Source organism: Symphalangus syndactylus, chromosome 14 (genome assembly GCF_028878055.3).
Source record: "Symphalangus syndactylus isolate Jambi chromosome 14, NHGRI_mSymSyn1-v2.1_pri, whole genome shotgun sequence".
Lineage (NCBI taxonomy): Eukaryota > Metazoa > Chordata > Mammalia > Primates > Hylobatidae > Symphalangus > Symphalangus syndactylus.
This window is the reverse complement of record NC_072436.2, coordinates 16,754,481-16,772,188: the sequence shown is the minus strand read 5'-3', so window position 1 is coordinate 16,772,188 and position 17,708 is coordinate 16,754,481.

Below are 17,708 nucleotides of genomic sequence, written 5' to 3'. Positions count from 1 at the left end.
TCTGTCAGCACAGAGCGTATCATGCGTTGGCCAGGCATGGCAGCTCATGCCTGTAATCCCAACACTTTGAGAGGCCAAGGTGGGAGAATCGCTTGAGCCCAGTTCAAAATCAGCCTGGACAACATAGGGATATCCCTGTCTCTAAAAAAATAAAAAAATGAGCCAGGCCTGGTGGCACGTACCTGTGGTCCCAGCTACTTGAGGGGCTGAGGTGAAAGGATTGCTTGTTGAGATCAAGGGTGCAGTGAGCCATGATCACGCCACCGCATTCCAGCTTGGGAGACAGAGCAAGACCCTGTCTCAAAAAACAAAACAAACAAACAAAAATGTGTACACACAGGGCCCCTGGCCACTGTCCCCACTCCAAACCCCAAGCGAGTGTGTGGGAAGTGCCCTGCCCCACACACAGTAATCTGTCTGCTCCTCCCGGGGTGAACTCCATATGAATGACAGCCTGGCAGTCTGTGTGTGCTTCCCCACTGGAGTAGGGGCCCAGAAAAGGGCTCTCAAAAGTGGGCTGATAACCTTTTAGACTGTTAGTCTTTTCATCCTAGGGGGCCTTCCTAGTGGAAGCAGGCTTCAAAGAAAGGAGATTTATGTATACCACAGAGCTCCAGCATCTCCTACATTTAAAAGTCTGGGACACTCTCAAAGGACCAAATAAGTTGCATTGGAATAAAAGTGACAAACAGGAAGGCGGGGCAGGTAGGGGGTGGGTAGAGCCATGGGGCTTGGACACTGTGGCTGCCAAGTCACTTCACCTTTCTGAAACTGGCTTTTTTATTTTATAGTTACAGGATCTTGTTATGTTGCCCAGGCCAGTCTCAAACGCCAGGGCTCAAGTGATCCCCCTGCTTCGGCCTCCCAAGCGCTGGGATTCCAGTGGCCGGCTTGAAACTCTCTTATTTGTGGGATGAAGACTGCCCAGCCCGCAGGTTCTTTTGAGGATCACGTGGGGTGACGGAAATAAAAATGCTTTTAAATACCAAGCTGCGGCCGGGCGCGGTGGCTCACGCTGTAATCTCAGCACTTTGGGAGGCCGAGGCGGGTGGCTAACACAGTGAAACCCCATCTCTACTAAACAAAAATAGAAAAAATTAGCCCGGCGGCTAACTTGGAGGCTGAGGCAGGAGAATGGCGTGAACCCGAGAAGCGGATCTTGCAGTGAGCCAAGATGGCGCCACTGAACTCCAGCCTGGGCGACAGAGCAAGACCGTCTCAAAAAAAAAAAAAAAAAAAAAAAGAAAGAAAAAAAGAGAAAAAAATAGCAAGCTGCTACGGACTAGAATATAAGCTCCTAATAAAATTGGACATGACCTGACACCGAATACCACGCTAAACACTTCACGTGCTTTATCTCAGCACCTCCCAGTTAACCTCATCATCACATGCCTATGGGGCAAATCCGTGACTTGACTTTCCATCTGTGGAGCTCAGAGGTCTCATACTGCCTGGCCCCACAGTCGGTAAATGAAAGACAGACCCCGGCCGGGCGCGGTAGCTCACACCTGTAATTCCAGCACCCTGGGAGGCCAAGGCGGGCAGATCACGAGGTCAGGAGATCAAGACCATCCTAGCTAACATGGTGAAACCTGGTCTCTACTAAAAATGCGAAAAAATTAGCTAGGCATGGTGGCGGGCGCCTGCAGCCCCAGCTACTCGGGAGGCTGAGGCAGGAGAATAGCGTGACCCCGAGAGGCGGAGCTTGCAATAAGCCGAGATGGAGTCACCACACTCCAGCCTGGAAGACAGAGCGAGACTCTGTCTCAAAAAAAGACCCCGATTCCAAACCCGGTGCTCATTCATTCCTTTTTCAACGATTCAGCAAGTGTTTGCTGCCATCAGCAGAGTTCAGGGTATCAAAAAGAAAGTGGTGGATGGGAGACACCCACTCTTGCTCTCATAGAACTCAGTCTATTAGAACCATAACCACAGGAGAAAGGATAATTTTCCAAGCATTTACAAGGCACCAGGGACTGTACCAGGTGCTTTCCATGATGTAGGAACTGATGTTATTCCCATTTTATCAATGAAAACCGAAATTCAAAGAGGCCAAATGATAAACCCGGGTCACACAGCTACAGTGGAGCTTGGATTTGAACCCAGGTCCTGGACTCCAGAGGCCTTATTCTCCCTCACTGCTACGCTAGATAAACACAAAGCTTTCATTGTGATGATTTAAAGCTTAACCCTTACTGTAAGGATAGGGTCCCCATATATTACCATGTTGTGTCCGGAATTGGTGGGTTCTTGATCTCACTAACTTCAAGAATGAAGCCGCGGACCCTCACGGTGAGTGTTACAGTTCTTAAAGGCAGCGTGTCCGGAGTTTCTTCCTTCTGGTGGGTTCGTGGTCTTGCTGGCTCAAGAGTGAAGCTACAGACCTTCACGGTGAGTGTTACAGCTCTTAAGGCAGCGTGTCTGGAGTTGTTCGTTCCTCCCGGTGGGTTCGTGGTCTCACAGGCTTCAAGAGTAAAGCTGCAAACTTTCGTGGTGAGTATTACAGCTCATAATGGCAGTGTAGACCCAAAGTAAGCAATAGCAAGATTTACTTCAAAATAGTGCAAAGAGTAAAAAGAACGAAGCTCCCACGGTACAGAATGGAGTCCAAACAGGCTGCCACTGCTGGGCCGGGCAGCCTCCTTTTATTCTTATCTGGCCCCACCCACATCCTGTTGATTGGTCCATTTTACAGAGAGCCCATTGGTCTGTTTTACAGAGAGCTGATTGGTCCGTTTTGACAGGGTGCTGATTGGTGCATTTACAATCCCTCAGCTAGACAAGAAAGTTCACCACGTCCCCACTAGATTAGCTAGATACACAGTGTCCATTGGTGTATTTACAAACCCTGAGCTAGACACAGAGTGCTGACTGGTGCATTTACAAAGCTTGAGCTAGATACAGAGTGCCGATTGGTGCATTCACAATCCCTGAGCTAGACATAAAGATTCTCGGAGTCCCACCAAATTCAGGAGCCCAGCTGGCTTCACCCAGTGGATCCGCACCGGGGCCGCAGGTGGAGCTGCCTGCCAGTCCCGCCCATTCGCCCGCACTCCTCAGCCTTTGGGTGGTAGATGGGACTGGGCGCCGTGGAGCAGAGGGCGGTGGTAGTCGGGGAGGCTCGAACTGCGCAGGGGGCGGGGGCGGGGGCGCTCAGGCATGGCGGGCTGTGGGTCCCGAGCCCTGCCCCGCGCGGAGGCAGTTAAGGCCCGGCGAGAAATCGAGCGCAGCGCCGGTGGGCCAGCACTGCTGGGGGACCCAGCGCATCCTCTGCAGCTGCTGGCCCGGGTGCTAAGCCCCTCACTGCCTGGGGCCAGCAGGGCCAGCCGCTCCAAGTGCGGGACCCGCCAAGCCCACGCCCACGGAACTCTAGCTGGCCTGCAAGCGCTGTGCGCAGCCCAGGTTCCCGCCTGTGCCTGTCCCTCCACACCTCCCCCCAGGCTGAGGGAGCCGGCTCCAGCCTCCGCCATCCCAGGAAAGGGCTCCCACAGTGCAGCGGCAGGCTGAAGGCCTCCTCAAGCGCGGCCAGAGTGAGCGCTGAGGCCGAGGAGGCACCAAGAGCGAGCGAGGGCTGTGAGGGCTGCCGGCATGCTGTCACCTCTCAATGTCAGGTTTTCAGAGTCTAAGTTTGTGAAATTTAGAAAGAAGAGGAGAATCGCTGGGTACAGATGTAAAACAATGCTTTGTAGGAAGGATCTAACATTTTCTTTCAGGATGAGGGCAGGAGTGCGTATCTGAGGCTTTGGCTCAAAGACAAAGAGGGAGAGAGGGCTTCACCTCATGATCTGCAACATTTCCACGTTGTACCACCGCGTCCCAGCTCCCCGATCCCCTTGGAAGAATTCGTTCTCTTGGTCAGAGCGACCTCGCACGCTGATCTGTCGCGGGACCCGCCATGCTCAGGGCTCAGCACCCCCGAGTAAAGGAGACAAGAGCAGCCATCTCCCGGCCCCCAAGCACCCAGACTGACACCCGCCTCTGCTGCGACTTCACCAAGGAAGGAAAAATGGCTCGAAATGCCTGTACATTAAGAAGCGTATAATTATGCATAATAAAAAGACGCCGGCCCTTGTGTATATAAACACAATTTTGACTGAGTGCCTTCTCCCAAACAGCCCTTCTGGCTCTCAACAGCAGCAATGGAACATCTTAAACATATGGTCGCCATCCAGGCCTCCAGGCAGATCTGAACTGGGGAGAGGGTGGGGGCAGGGGCAGGCGGCAGGCGGGAGGTGGGGACGGGACCGGGATGCAGGAGAATCGGGAGATGGTTGTTTGGGGAAGAGGGTTACGTGGAGAGCTGGTGGGCCAGGGGTTAGACATTTACAATCAGGACATAATCTGTGACCTGCCACCCCAAATTGAGCTGTCTTTCTCTCTGTTCCTCCTCTGCCCCAGGCTCAATTTGCCCCCAAAGACATTAATAGGGAGTTCTGCCACATGTCTCCAGGGAGGGGGAAGAAAGAGAGCTGGTGAGTGGCAGGAGTATTTCCTGGTTTTGATTTGGGGGTCCTCTCATTTCTATCTGCACTGATTTCAGCACCTGTCACCTGCAAGGCGCTGAGTAGGCTAAGGAGGGAATCCCCCAGTGGATAAGCCACTTCCGATGGTGTAGCAGTTCAACAGGTGGTCAAAGGTGCCCCCAATTTCAGTCAAGCTCCCCGCCTTGGGTACTCCAGCCTCAAGCTTTGCCTGGCCTGCCCATCAGGGTGTGCTCTTACTGCCAGCTGCTCCTGACCAGGGTGGTGAGTCTTCAGGCTGCTGCTCAGCCTCCCCCGGGCCAACCAGGAGTTCGTGCAGCGTCCCCCAGGCTCCTGAAGACCCCATGCTGCACCCTGAAAGGGCGTGCTCCCCACAGTAGCGGGCTCTGTTCCTAGCCTTCCCCACCATCATCACCACCTCCCCATACAATCCATTACTTCTCTGCAAAGCTGGACAGTGGAGCAAAGCTGGCTCCGAACTGGGAAGCTGGGGAGCCAATGCAGCTGGTCTCCTGAGCGTCCTCCTTGGGCCATCACTAGCAGGCCTGTCTCAGGCAGATCTGTGGTCCAGCTACACTGTCGCTCTATTTGGGGTGGGGGGTGGTGAGGAGGAAATGGATGCCGGAAGGGACAGTGCTTGGCCTCCTCATTCTGCAGCATATGTAGTGTCCTCTCCACACCCCAGACAAACTGGAAATGCTGGTCCCAGTTAGGTTCCGCTGAAAGCAGAGCCTGAAGCGAAGGCTTGGGTGTAAGTGTTTATTTGGGAGATGACCCCAGGAAGCAGGAGTGAGGGACAGGGAGAGTGAGACTCAGAAGGGAGAAAAGCAAGGAGGGGTGCATTCTTGGGCTTGTCACTACTGCAGACAATGGGACTTAACCCCACTGGGGCCCCTCTGCAAAGCCAGGCATGGGTGCCTTGCAGTGGTTCCTCTGGAAGACCGCAGACTAAGGCGTTTTCCCACGGGCCCCCTGCCCATGGGCTGAGGTTTGATTCTCCTGCTTTTCCAACTGCATCTGCAGGGACACTCCTTCCTGCTTTGGGGACAGCCCCCAGGCAGAGACTTGGGGTGCACTTGAGGTTGGGAGATGGTTTCAGCATGCATGGACTGCCCCCCACAGCTACAGACAAATCAGAAGTGGGCAAGGCATGCAGACTCAGAGCACGGGTGGGTGAGTGAATGACGGAGTGAAAGAGTAACTTTAATTACAGTTTCAGGGCATGGACCTGGGAGCGCAAAAGCAGCCTCTTTGCCTGAGGATCACCTCTGTGTGAGCCTCAGCTTTGTCTCTGGAAAGGGGACAATGCAAAGCCACAGGCAGAGCATCACAGCCAGGACAGCAGGGATGTGCTAAGAGGTCACTAGGCTCTGGGAGCAGGAGAAATGGCTCAGGCAGGAGCTGCAACTCTCTGGCACCACTCTAAGGAGTTAGGACTCTATTTTCTACCAATCACAGGCATGTGGGGACATCCTCCTATGAGCGAAGCCAGGAGATGTACAGTCTGTGGCTTGTGGGAGGCAGGCGTCAGGTCAGGGGCAACCCCTGCCAAGGAGAGGTAACACCCACATCCCCTCCACTCCCTCCACCCACACCTGCCCCTTGCTGTGCAGACACACCCTCATGCTGGCTGTGACAATGAGACTGAGAATTAAGTCCCTGGGAGTAAGCAAACTTTTCTAAGGAAAATATGGAGATGATCTCATTTTAGAAAAATCAGAGAGTTAACAAGAGAGTGTCTGGGAGGTGGGAAGGGAATCAGTGTTTCTCAGCTAGGATGGCACCAAACTCCCAGGGCACTTGAAAGGTATTGGGCATTTTTCCTTTTTGCTATGACTGGGGAGGGCACTCCTGAATCAAGTGGGCATCAGAGGCATCCTGCGATACACACAACAGTCCCCCAGCAGCAAAGAGTGGCCTGCTCAGTCCAGGGGCCAGTCCCCTGGCCCCACAGTTGGTAAATGAAAGACAGACCCTGATTCCAAACCCAGTGTTCATTCATTCCTTTTTCAACAACGATTCAGCAAGTGTTTGCTGCCATCAGTAGAGTTCAGGGTATCAGAGAGGAAGCGGGGGATGGGAGACACCCACTCTTGCTCTCATAGAATTCACAGCCTATTGCAACCACAACCACAGAAGAAAGGATCATTTTCCAAGCATTTACAAGGCACCAGGGACCTGGGCCTGGGAAAGTCACCAGGCTTCTAGGGGCCCCTGTTACTCTCCTCATGACCCAAATGCCACAGCTCCCCCATTGAACACCCCTGAAAGAACACTTAGAAACAGCCCAGGGGAATGATACAGGGGGGTTGCAGGACTTCCCATTCAGCCAGGAAGAGGAGTGGGAGGCAGGTAACTGAGAAAGGATGGCAAAGCTTCTAGGCTGCGTGCCCAGCCGGCTGAGTGTTTGGGGATACGAGAGAGGACAGCAGGTGAGAGGTACCCGAAATGGGGTTAGAGGGAGACAGTCTTGATGTGGAGTTGTCACAGGAAACCGTGAAGTTGCTGGTGTGAGCACTGCTGAGCTCAGCCGGGTCTCTGCAGAGGCAGAAATGAGAGATGAACAAACAGAACCGACCACTCCTTTCGGGCCCCTCTGCAACATGGTCACTGCAGCTCGGGCGGCACTGGACAGGTGGGCGCCACAGAGTGAGGGGGCTGGCAGAGACGGGTGGGACCCCCTTGCAATTCTGACATCTCCCTTCAGCTCTCCATCTAGAGAGATGTTTTTATGTAAGCAGTAGCCAGAGAGGGATTGGAGATGCTAATTCCATTTCATTAGATCCCAGCAGCTTTCGATTACAGCAGGCCGGAGGGAGGAAACAGAGCTGATGTGTTTTTAAAAGCCGCAGTTTTGCTGTTTTTAATTTAATGCTGCTGGTAAAAAGATGCCACCTCGGAGTCGCTAATGATTCGCGTGAATTATTTTGGTTGATTTACACACCCCTTTGACTTTAAATAACAAGGGAGGAAGGAGAGCTGGGTCCCCCCCTGGAGCTGTGAGCCTGCAGCTGGAAGAGGATGCTGCCGACTTAAGGGTTTCTTTTTTTTTTTTCAATTGTTTCCTCTGTGCAGGGCTGGGCCCTGGGCATTTATAAACAGGGCACAAACTTGGGACACCAGACACCGTCCCCCTTGGACCACTGCCCTCCAAGCCGCATCTTAACCTACCGTCGTTGCCCAAAAAAAAAGCCAGTGGTTAGTGTTTTAGAGTCCGTACAATGTGTCAGACTTTGGACGAAGCTCTTATATGCACAAACTCTGAGGCTCACATTTATGCCGAGAATTAGTGTGACTTTCCCTGTGTCCCTGAGGAAGAAAACAAAGCTCTGAGTGGTTTAGGAGCTTGCTCAAGGCTGCCTCGCTAGGAAGTGGCAGAGACAGCATCCAAACTCACGCACAGCAGGGCCTTTCGGGTTTGGTTCAGTATTGCACCTGGAGGCCTGCAGGAAAAGAAAGAGCAATGGATCCAGATTTGTCTGAATCCAGAGTCGGAGCCCGTCCCATTTTCCAGAGGACCAGTGGTCTCCAAAGGGACTGGGCTGACCAGAAAGGCCAAGACCAAAGGCTGAAGGGAATGGAACCCTCTCTTCCAGACCCCCAGCATCCGATGGGCATCTGAGCAGCAGCTTCACCCAGGGCCCCCCAGCAGGGGTTTCATCATGTGCCTGTCTGCTAGGAAAACAGTTTGAGGGTTGGAACAAGTGTCCAAAAGGAGCCTTCATTTATCTTGATGCCCAGCTCATCTCCATCAGGGCAAACATCTCCTGTCTGCCCGTGCCCCTCTCCTTCTTCTTCCCTTCAAAATAAAATTAGAGGCAGCCAGGAAGAGCATTAAGTCCTTCCCAAGTTTCCCTTTCTCATCCGTCATGTCCAGGCCGGAGCTTCGAGGCTGCACTGGGGAGTGAGGGTCTCTCTGCTGGGAGCAGCAAATGGCAGACAGGGGGCTGGCAGGGAGGGAGGAACCCAGCTCAGGCGACCAGGGAGAGGCCTGGCCTCTCCATCACCAGGCAGTCAGGGCAGCTGCATCTTTGATTCAGGCCAGCGGGAAGCTTTGAGGCCGGCTGGGCCAAGGCAATCAGGAAAACCACCAGAATCAGGAGGAGAGAAATAGAGGCCCCCGGAAGCCTCGTGACTTTCCCATCAGGGAGGAGCAATCAGTGTATATGCAAAGTGCTGCAGATTGACATCACAGGCATTTCATCCGGGGACCCAAGCCAGGAGAAACAGGGACGACAAAGGTGGAAGTCCCAGGTTCAAATCCCAGCTCTGCTACTTACTAGTTCTGTGGTCTCAGGCAACTTATTGCACTCCCTTCAAACTCCATTTGCTGATGAAAAATGAACCCAGCAGGAAGCGGATGGCACCTGCCAACAGGCTGACCAGAGGGCCTTAGCCAAGGGACAAGGAGCAGCTACACAACCTACAGATCTGGAGCAAAGTGAAAATGTGGGCCCCATGGTTACAAAGTGTTAAGAATTTCAAGAGGATGACAGCAGAGCATTAGACCAGGAATGGGCCCTTCTAAGCGCTGGGCCCAGGATGACGTCATGGGTCACAAGCCCAAAAAGCTGACCTTGGAAGGGGCTTTTTATCAAGATGTGGGCAGGGTTTAGGGAAACCACTCCTTGTGCAACAAGTGAGTGGCCTGGAGAAAGCACAGCTGTCCCTTCGCTGTAGATGTCCTCAGAATGGGAACAGAGCTTTGACGGGGGTCGGAGGGCTGGGGAAATTCCCACCCTCTCTCGGTGACCTGAGTCAAGATCCTAGTGATACCGTCCACAGAGCTCTGCCTCCCAGCACAGAGCAGCGGGGGAAGGGCTGAGGGTGGCTATGGGGATGAGCAGCTCTCTGCCTCGCTGGGAGGACCTCATGAATGTTTGTGCATGAAGGCCTCTAGCACAGAGGCCCTTCTGAGAGCTATTCGGCTTCTTCCTGGGGCACTGATGAGTTTCTTGTTCCTCTGCTCTATCTTGCTTCCTCTCCTGAGGGTGGACCCACTAGGAGACGTCTTTACACTCCCTGTGGCATCTCTCAGCTGAGAACACAGCCAGTGCCTAGGTAATGGAAGTCATTGAATGAATCTGGTTGTGAGTGGGAGCTACCGGCTCAAGCTCTTTCACAGTGAATCTGGTGCTGCCCTGGAATCTGCATTCCCTGGTGAACAAGGACAAGAAGGGAGACACCGAGCAGGCCAGTGCCCACCAAGCTCCGGGTCTCATCTGTCAGGTGGAAGCCGAGCCCCGCAGGACACAGCAGCCGCACCCCGAGAGGTAAAGAAAGGGACTAGGATCAAAGTGGGAGAACTAAAGGCAGAGCTGAGGGGGCTCCAGGTGGAGGATGAGGCTGGTAAAAATTGGAGTGTTCCGGAAACCAGATGCGGTCTGACTCCCTCCTGCAACCCCTCAGGGGAAGCCCCTGTGAGGGGCACACTCTCAGCACTGGAAACCATGCGGTCACACCGCCAACATGTTAGCCAAGTGCCATCTGCCTGGGAACAGTCTCCTTGTGTGCAGAAAGCTTGTCATGCCTCCTGGTGGTGCCAGCTGCAGGCTGTGTGCTGGGGCAGCTGGCACCACCCTTGGACCTGCTCTCCCCTTCCAAGGAAGACAGAGACCCTGCCAAGGTGAAAGTATGAAACCAAGCACAGGGCTCCCGGATCAGAGGTGTGGCTTAGCAATGCTCTAAAACTGGGTCCAGCTTTGGAAGACCCAGTGTCCTCTCTGCTGGTCAGGCAAGGTCACACCGCCAGGGGCTCAGCTCCCCACATGCCCTCTGTGCAATGCGAGCCCTGAGCTGGGGGGGGCACTTTACTTCTCCACATATCCAAGCTCTGCCTTTCCATAATCACGGTTTGGTTCCTTAAGAAGCAGTTCCTGAGCGGATTTGAGCACAGATTGTTTATTTGAGAGGTACTGGCTCTGGGGGGAGCCCCAGCAGGAGAGCAGGGAAATGACCCAGAGAAGGGAAGGCAGCCAAGGAAGGGCTGTCCTAAGCCCACTGCCAAAGCAGGCTCTAGGGCTGCATCCTGTGGGGAAACTGAGAAACAATGTAAAACGCAGGATCTGGAACCATCCACTCCCAAACCTACACAAGGGGTAAGCTGAGATGTTTACATGTCAACTCATGATGATCTTCAGCTGAGGGCTGCTTCTGGGGGATGTTCATTCTAGGCTTTTCTGGCTTGCTGCACATAAGGGCAGAGGGGCCTCCCAACGCAGGTGTTGGGGGTCCCAAGGCTCTGAGAGGCCAAAGCTGGCAGTTGGAAGTTAGCTCAACCATGCAAAAAGGGATACAGTCATAACACTTACGGTGTCCGCTTCACTCACTGAGCTCCAATGTGTGTTCATGCATCCCAAAAGCATTTATTAAGCACTTCCAGTTTGTACCAAGTTTAGAAGAAGATCCAAAGAAGACTCAGTTATCTCAGAACCTAATGGTCAGATTAGGTGCAACCTCACAGCAAAGACAAGCCAACATCAGAGCACAGAAGAGGGAGTAGGGAAGTGGAGAAAGCTTCCATAAAAAGAGAAACCTTTGCTCCTGATGGCTTTTAATATCACCTATATGTTAATAACTCTCAATTTATATTTCAGCCTGAACTGCTTCCCTGAATTTCAGACTTGTAGACCTGACTGCCTACTTCCTTCTGCTTGTATGTTTCATGCAGATCTGTATTTGTTATCTATTGCTGGCTCACAAATGACCCTAAAACTTAGCAGCTTAAAACAACTGACATTTATGATCTCACATGGTTTCTGAGGGTCAAGAATCCAGGAGAGGCTCAGCAGGGTGGTTCTGGTCTGGAGTCTCTCATGAGGCTGCAGTTGAGATGTTGACCAGGGCTGCAGTCATCTGAAGGCTGGACTGGGGCTGGAGGATCGGCTTCCAAGATGATGCATTCACATGGCTGCTGGCTGGAGACTTCAGGTTCTTCCCACACACCCTCTCCATAGGGCTGCTCATCACATCACAGCTGGCTTACCCTAGAGCAAATAACCCAAGAAAGAAAGGGAGACAGAGAATGAGACAGGCAGGGGGTACAGTCTTTTACAACCTAATCTAAATACTGGTATAACATCACTTCTGTCACATTTTATTAGTCACACTGACCGACCCTGGTACAGTGTGGGAGGGGACTACACACACGTGTGAATACCAGGAGGTGGGGCCTGGCCAGTCATAGTGGCTCACACCTGTAATCCCAACAGTTTGGGAAGCCAAGGTGGTTAGATCACTTGAGCCCAGGAGTTTGAGACCAGGCTGGGCAACATGGTGAGACTGCATCTCTACAAAAAATATTTTTTTAAATGTATCTGGATATGGTGGTGCATGCCTATAGTCCCAGCTACTCAGGAGGCTAAGGAGGAGGATCACATAAGCCCAGCAGGTTAAGGTTGCAGTGAGCCATGATCACACCACTGCACTGCAGCCTGAGTGATGGAGTGAGACTCTGTCTCAAAAAAAAAAAAAAAAGGTTATGGTCATTGGGGTCATGTTGAAGGCTGGTGACCACAGGATCTTAAACTTAACATGCCCTAAATGGAACTCCCGAAGTTTCTCCCTTCGTGCACAAAGCCAACTTCACTGTCTTCCTCATCTCAGTGAGAAATGGCAAATCCATCTTTCCAGTTGCTCAGGCCAAACCCTTGGAGACATCCTTAACTCCTCTCCTTCCATCCACATACATCTAATCCTTCAGCAGATCCTGGTAGCTCTCCCTTTAAAATATAGTGGGATTCTGACCACTTTCCACTAGCCTCATTGCTGCCATCCTGATTTAAGGCACCTGCCTTATCATCTCTCACCTGGATGATTGCAATGGCCTCCCACGCGGTCTCCCTGCTTCCATCTTTGAGCCCCCTGCAGTCATAGTGATCCTGTTAAAATGCATTACTCCTCTGCTTGTAACCCTCCCATGAGGGCAAAAAGTTCTCACAGGTCCCTTCACCGTGTGACCCCACCACCACCATCCTAATCTCACATCCTATGACTGCCCTGCACCCTCCATCCGGCCCCCCTGGGTATTCTTGGCACACTCCTGCCTCTGGCCCTTTGCACTTGCTGTTCCCTCTGTCTAGAAAGCTGTTCCCGCCACTATGCCCAGCTAATTTTTTGTATTTTTAGTAGAGACGGGATTTCACCTTGTTAGCCAGGATAGTCTCGATTTCTTGACCTTGTGATCCACCCGCCTCGGCCTCCCAAAGTGCTGGGATTACAGGCATGAGCCACCACGCCCGGCCTGTAGTCCCAGCTACGCAGGAGGCTGAGGCAGGAGAATGGCGTGAACCCAGGAGGCGGAGTTTGCAGTGAGCCGAGATCGCACCACTGCACTCCAGCCTGGGTGACAGAGCAAGACTCCGTCTCAAAAAAAAAAAAAAAAAAGAAAGAAGAAAATAAAAGAAAAAAAAGCTGTTCCTCCAGGCGTCCACTTGGCTGGCTCCTCATTGCCTTCAAGTCTTTATGCAGTGCCACCTGCTTGGAAGGCCTTCCCCGAGCACCCTACTTGTAAACTTCCTATTCCTTTCTCTGCCTTTGTTCTTCTTCTTAGCATGTTTCACCACCTCCAAACCATCTATTTTATTTGTTTTTCTTACTTGTCTGTCTCCCCCACAGATCGTAAGCTCCATGAGGATCCCTGTCTGTTTTTTCACTACTCTATTCATAGCATCTAGAATTGTGGCTGACTCATTCAGGATGCTAAAAAATATTTGTTGAATCACCAGAAGGAGGGAACATGAAGAAAGGTATTTCAGTTATCTACCACTTCATACCCATCCACCTTAACTGGGTTGCTTAAAACAGCAATCATGTATTTGGCTCCTGAATCTGCAATTTGGGCAGAGTCTGGGAAGACAGCTCATCTCTGCTCACATGACATAGGCTGGGGCAGCTCAAAGGCAGGGGTGACCCAACAGTGGGGGCTGGAGTCATCTCAAAGCCATCATTGCTCTCTGGTGGTTGTTACTGGCTGTCACCTCTGACCTCAGCTGGGGTCATCAGCCAAAACCCTACCCTGGCCTCCTCATGTGCTGTTGGCTTCCTCACAATATGGTGAGTTCTAAGAGCACTGCTCTGAGAGGCAAGTAGGGCAAGCTTCCCATTTCTGAAGGCCTTGCCCCAGAAACAAATGCAGCATCATTTCCACCATTTTCTACCGATGAAGTGGTCACAGAGCCTGGATTCCAGGGGAAGAGACATAGACTCCACCTTCTAATGGAAAAGCAACAAAGAATTGTAGGGCCATGTTTTTAAGACCACCACATAAAGGAAGAGAAAGGAAACCTTTCCCAGGCCCCCGCCTTGTACCGAGCTCGGGGTAGGATATTTGCAATCATCAATACACGGGGAAGGGCTTGCCTGTGTGCTGTATCATAGAAAGCGGCACGCATCTGGTGTGCTTCTGTCCTGGCCCATGAACTCAGCACTCACTATGAACTCCAACGTCTTTGCTCTAAATCACACTGCCTTTCAGAGATCATCTAGCTTCCTCGTTGTAAGATTCCAGGAGGAGAACACACTATTCCCCAGAAAAGGTATTCAGTATCAGGCCAGGGTGTGCTGAGACATTCCCAGAGGGATAAGTTACAGACTAACCCAAATGACTTTTTTTGAAGGCAGTGCCGTATCTCCAGCCCAAAGAAAAAGCTAGATCAGGCTTTCTTTCTTTTTTTTCCTTCTTTTTTTTTTTTTTAGACAGAGTCTCACTCTGTCACCCAGGCTGGAGTGCAGTGGCATGATCTCAGCTCACTGAAACCTCCACCTCCCGGGTTCAAGCAATCCTCTCATCTCAGCCACCCGAGTAGCTGGGATTACAGGCACCCGCCACCATGCCTGGCTAATTTTTGTATTTTTAGTAGAGACGGGGTTTCACCATACTGGTCAGGCTGGTCTCAAACTCCTGACCTCAGGTGATCTACCTGCCTCAGCCCCCCAAAGTGCTGGGATTACAAGCATGAGCCACCACACCTGGCAGATCAGGATTTCTTAACTGGGGTTCTGTCGACATTCTGGGTCAAATCATTCTGTTTGGGGGCTGTCCTGTGTGCATTATAGGATGCTTAGTGGCACCCCCAGCCTCCACTCTCTAGATACCAGTAGCAAGCCCCCCAACCCTTCTGCAGCTATGACGACCAAAATGTCTCCAGACATCAGCAACCTTCACCTTGGGGGCAAAATAACCCCCAGATGAAAACTACTGGGTGAGAGTGATGCTTAAAGTATTATTTGCAGTATTTTCTCAGTTTTGGATCTGTTTGAAGTCTTCTCCGCTGGCTCAGTTAGAGCTCCTGATCCCTTTCATCTTCTAGACACCGTGAACCATGTACTTGACCATGTGGCCCATTTCACTGTGATTATTGGAAAACTTAGAATCAAAGTTGTTTCAGGGTGTATCCCACAGGGACATGCATCTTTAGTCTTATGTCTGCTCCACTTTACATCATTTCTTCTTTGACCAAACTCTTCATTTATGCAAGTCTTCTTATATTTTATGCATTCTTTTTATCTGTCCTAAATCTTTTCTAGAAGAAGGGAGAGTACAAAGAGCTAAATAAATAACTGCAGTCAGGGTAAATATTCATGGAGATGACGTCATAGAGAGGCAGACACCTGCCTGGAGGGAAATAGGACAAACAGAGCATGAGGGCTTGTCGAGAAGGCAACACCAGACAGGTAGGAGCCAGATGATGTGTCTGGGCAGAGTATGGGTCACCCAGAGGGGTCACTCTCCAGAGGGGAAGATTAGAGAGAAGATGGACAGAGGCTGGGGTGTCGAAACCCCTCCCCCAGGAAAGGATCTTGTTTTGTTGTATTTTCTGTTCACAGGAAAGTCAGGAGAAGGGATTGTTTGTTCACTTGTTATTTTTGTTTTAGAGACAGTCTTGCTCTGTCTCCCAGGCTGGAGTGCAATGGCACAATCATGGCTTCCTGTAGCCTCAACATCCCAGACTCAAGCAATCCTCCCACCTCAGCCTCCCAAGCACAGCTGGGACTACAGGCATTTGCATTTGCCACTGCATCTGGATTTTTTTTTTTTTTTTTTTTTTTTGTAGAGACAGGGTCTCGCTATCCTCAGCCTCCCAAAGTGCTGGGATTACAGGTGTTTGCCACCATGCTGGGCCAGGAAGGTGTTTTAATCAATAGCTTTTGCCAACAACGAGACCCCACCTGCCACGTGAATAAGTCACCATGGAAATGAATCTTCCAGCCCCAGTCTAGCTTCCTAAAGTGATGCTGCATGGAGCAGAAATGGGCTGTCCCCAGCCCACCTACCCAAACTGCAGATTCTTGAGCAAAATAAATGCTTATTATTTTTAGACACAAAGTTTTAAATTGCCTTGTCGCACAGCAATAGATAACTGGAACATCTTTAAATAACTGTCAATCAACCCCTCCCAGACTCAGTTTCCTTATCTGAATTGTGAGCTTTCAAGGGTCCATGGAGTGCCTGGCATGGGGAAGGGCCTCCTGTGCCAGCAGGTATTTGATATGACTGCAAAGGCAGGCAGGTACTAAACCAAAACACAGCCGTGCCTCCAGTATGGCTGGAAGACAACACAGATGTGAAACTGAAAGACAGTGGAATAAGCATGCATTCACTCAGAAATGAGGGCTGGAGCTCCTACCGTGTGCCCAGGGAAGGAGTAGAAGGAAGTACAGAACTGTGGGAAGCAGACGGCGGGGAAATCCCACACTGCTCAGTCCTGGCCCCTTTCCTCCCTCTCTTTTCTCTCTCTGGGATTCTCATCTCTGCCAGCCACATCTTGATTTTTGTGTATGTCCCAAGATAGTCTTTCCTATGAGTTCCCCACCTGTATATCCAATATCACCTCCTGGGTGCATCAAAGACCCTCACTCTCAAAAAGTCCAGATCCAACCTTGTGCCCACCCCCACCTCCCAACATCAAGTTGACTTTGTTCTGCTCTCCCCAGGTCAGACAGTAGCTTTGTCCAGAGCCACAAGTCATCAGCTGGCCACCCTGCCTCCTCCTCCTCGCCCCCCTCCCCATATCCTAAATGTCACTGAGTCCTGATGGTTTTGCTTCCTAAATACCATTCAAACTGGTCCACTGCTTTCCATTCCATAGCCGTCCCCCACCACCATCTCCTGCATAGCCATCGCAATGGCCTCCTTAATAGCCTCTCCCACCCCCATCGCCTCTCCCCTCTCACCTGCCCTCACAGCAACAGCAAGCTTTGTAAAATACCAAATAATCTCTCTGCTTAAAACTTTCCACTGATTTCCTGGTGCACCTAGGTTAAAGGCCCATGTCCTGTCACTATCTACAGTGGGTCCTGCAAGGCCCAGCCCCTGTGGAACCCACCCACTCCACCTCCTCTGTAACCACCTCCCACTCCCTGCACTGCTGTCTGTTTCAGCCACACGGGCTTCTATCAGCTCACCAAACTCTCTGTGCTCCCTCCTGCCACAGGGCCTTTGCACATGCTGTTCCCTCAGCCTAAGATGCATTCGACTTACTCCTTTCCAACATACACCTTTTTTTTTTTTTTTTGAGACAGGGTCTTGCTCTGTTGCCCAGGCTGCAGTGCGGTGGCACAATCTTGGTTCACTGCAACCTCAACCTCCTGAACTCAAGCAATCCTGCCTCCCAAGTAGCTAGGCCTACAAACTCACACCACCACATCCAGCTAACCAACACATTCTTTTTTTTTTTTTTTTTGAGATGGAGTCTTGCTCTGTCACTCAGGCTGGAGTTCAGTGGCACAATCTTGGCTCACTGCAACCTCCTTCTCCCAGGGTCAAGCAATTCTCGTGTCTCAGCCTCCCGAGTAGCTGAGATTACAGGCGCCTCCCACAACACCCGGCTAATTTTTGCATTTTTAGTACAGATGGGGTTTCACCATGTTGACCAGGCTGGTTTCAAACTCCTGACCTCAAGTGATCCACCCGCCTCAGCCTCCAACACCTTTTAGAAGCCTTTCCTGCTCTCTCTGACCAGACCAACCCCACTGGTACCAAATGGCAAACCTCTTTCCTGGCACTAATCTCCATTTAATTTTACATTCCTTTGTGTGATTCTTTGATGAATGTCTTCCTTTCATGCTAAATTTAAGCTCTTGAAGATTATGACTGTTTTTTGGTACTGTTATAACCCAAAAAGCTAGTTCAGTGCCCTGGCCCATTGTAAGCACTCAGTAAATATGTGTAGGCTGAGGACCATGGCTCATGCCTATAATCCCAGCACTTTGGGAGGCTGAGGCAGG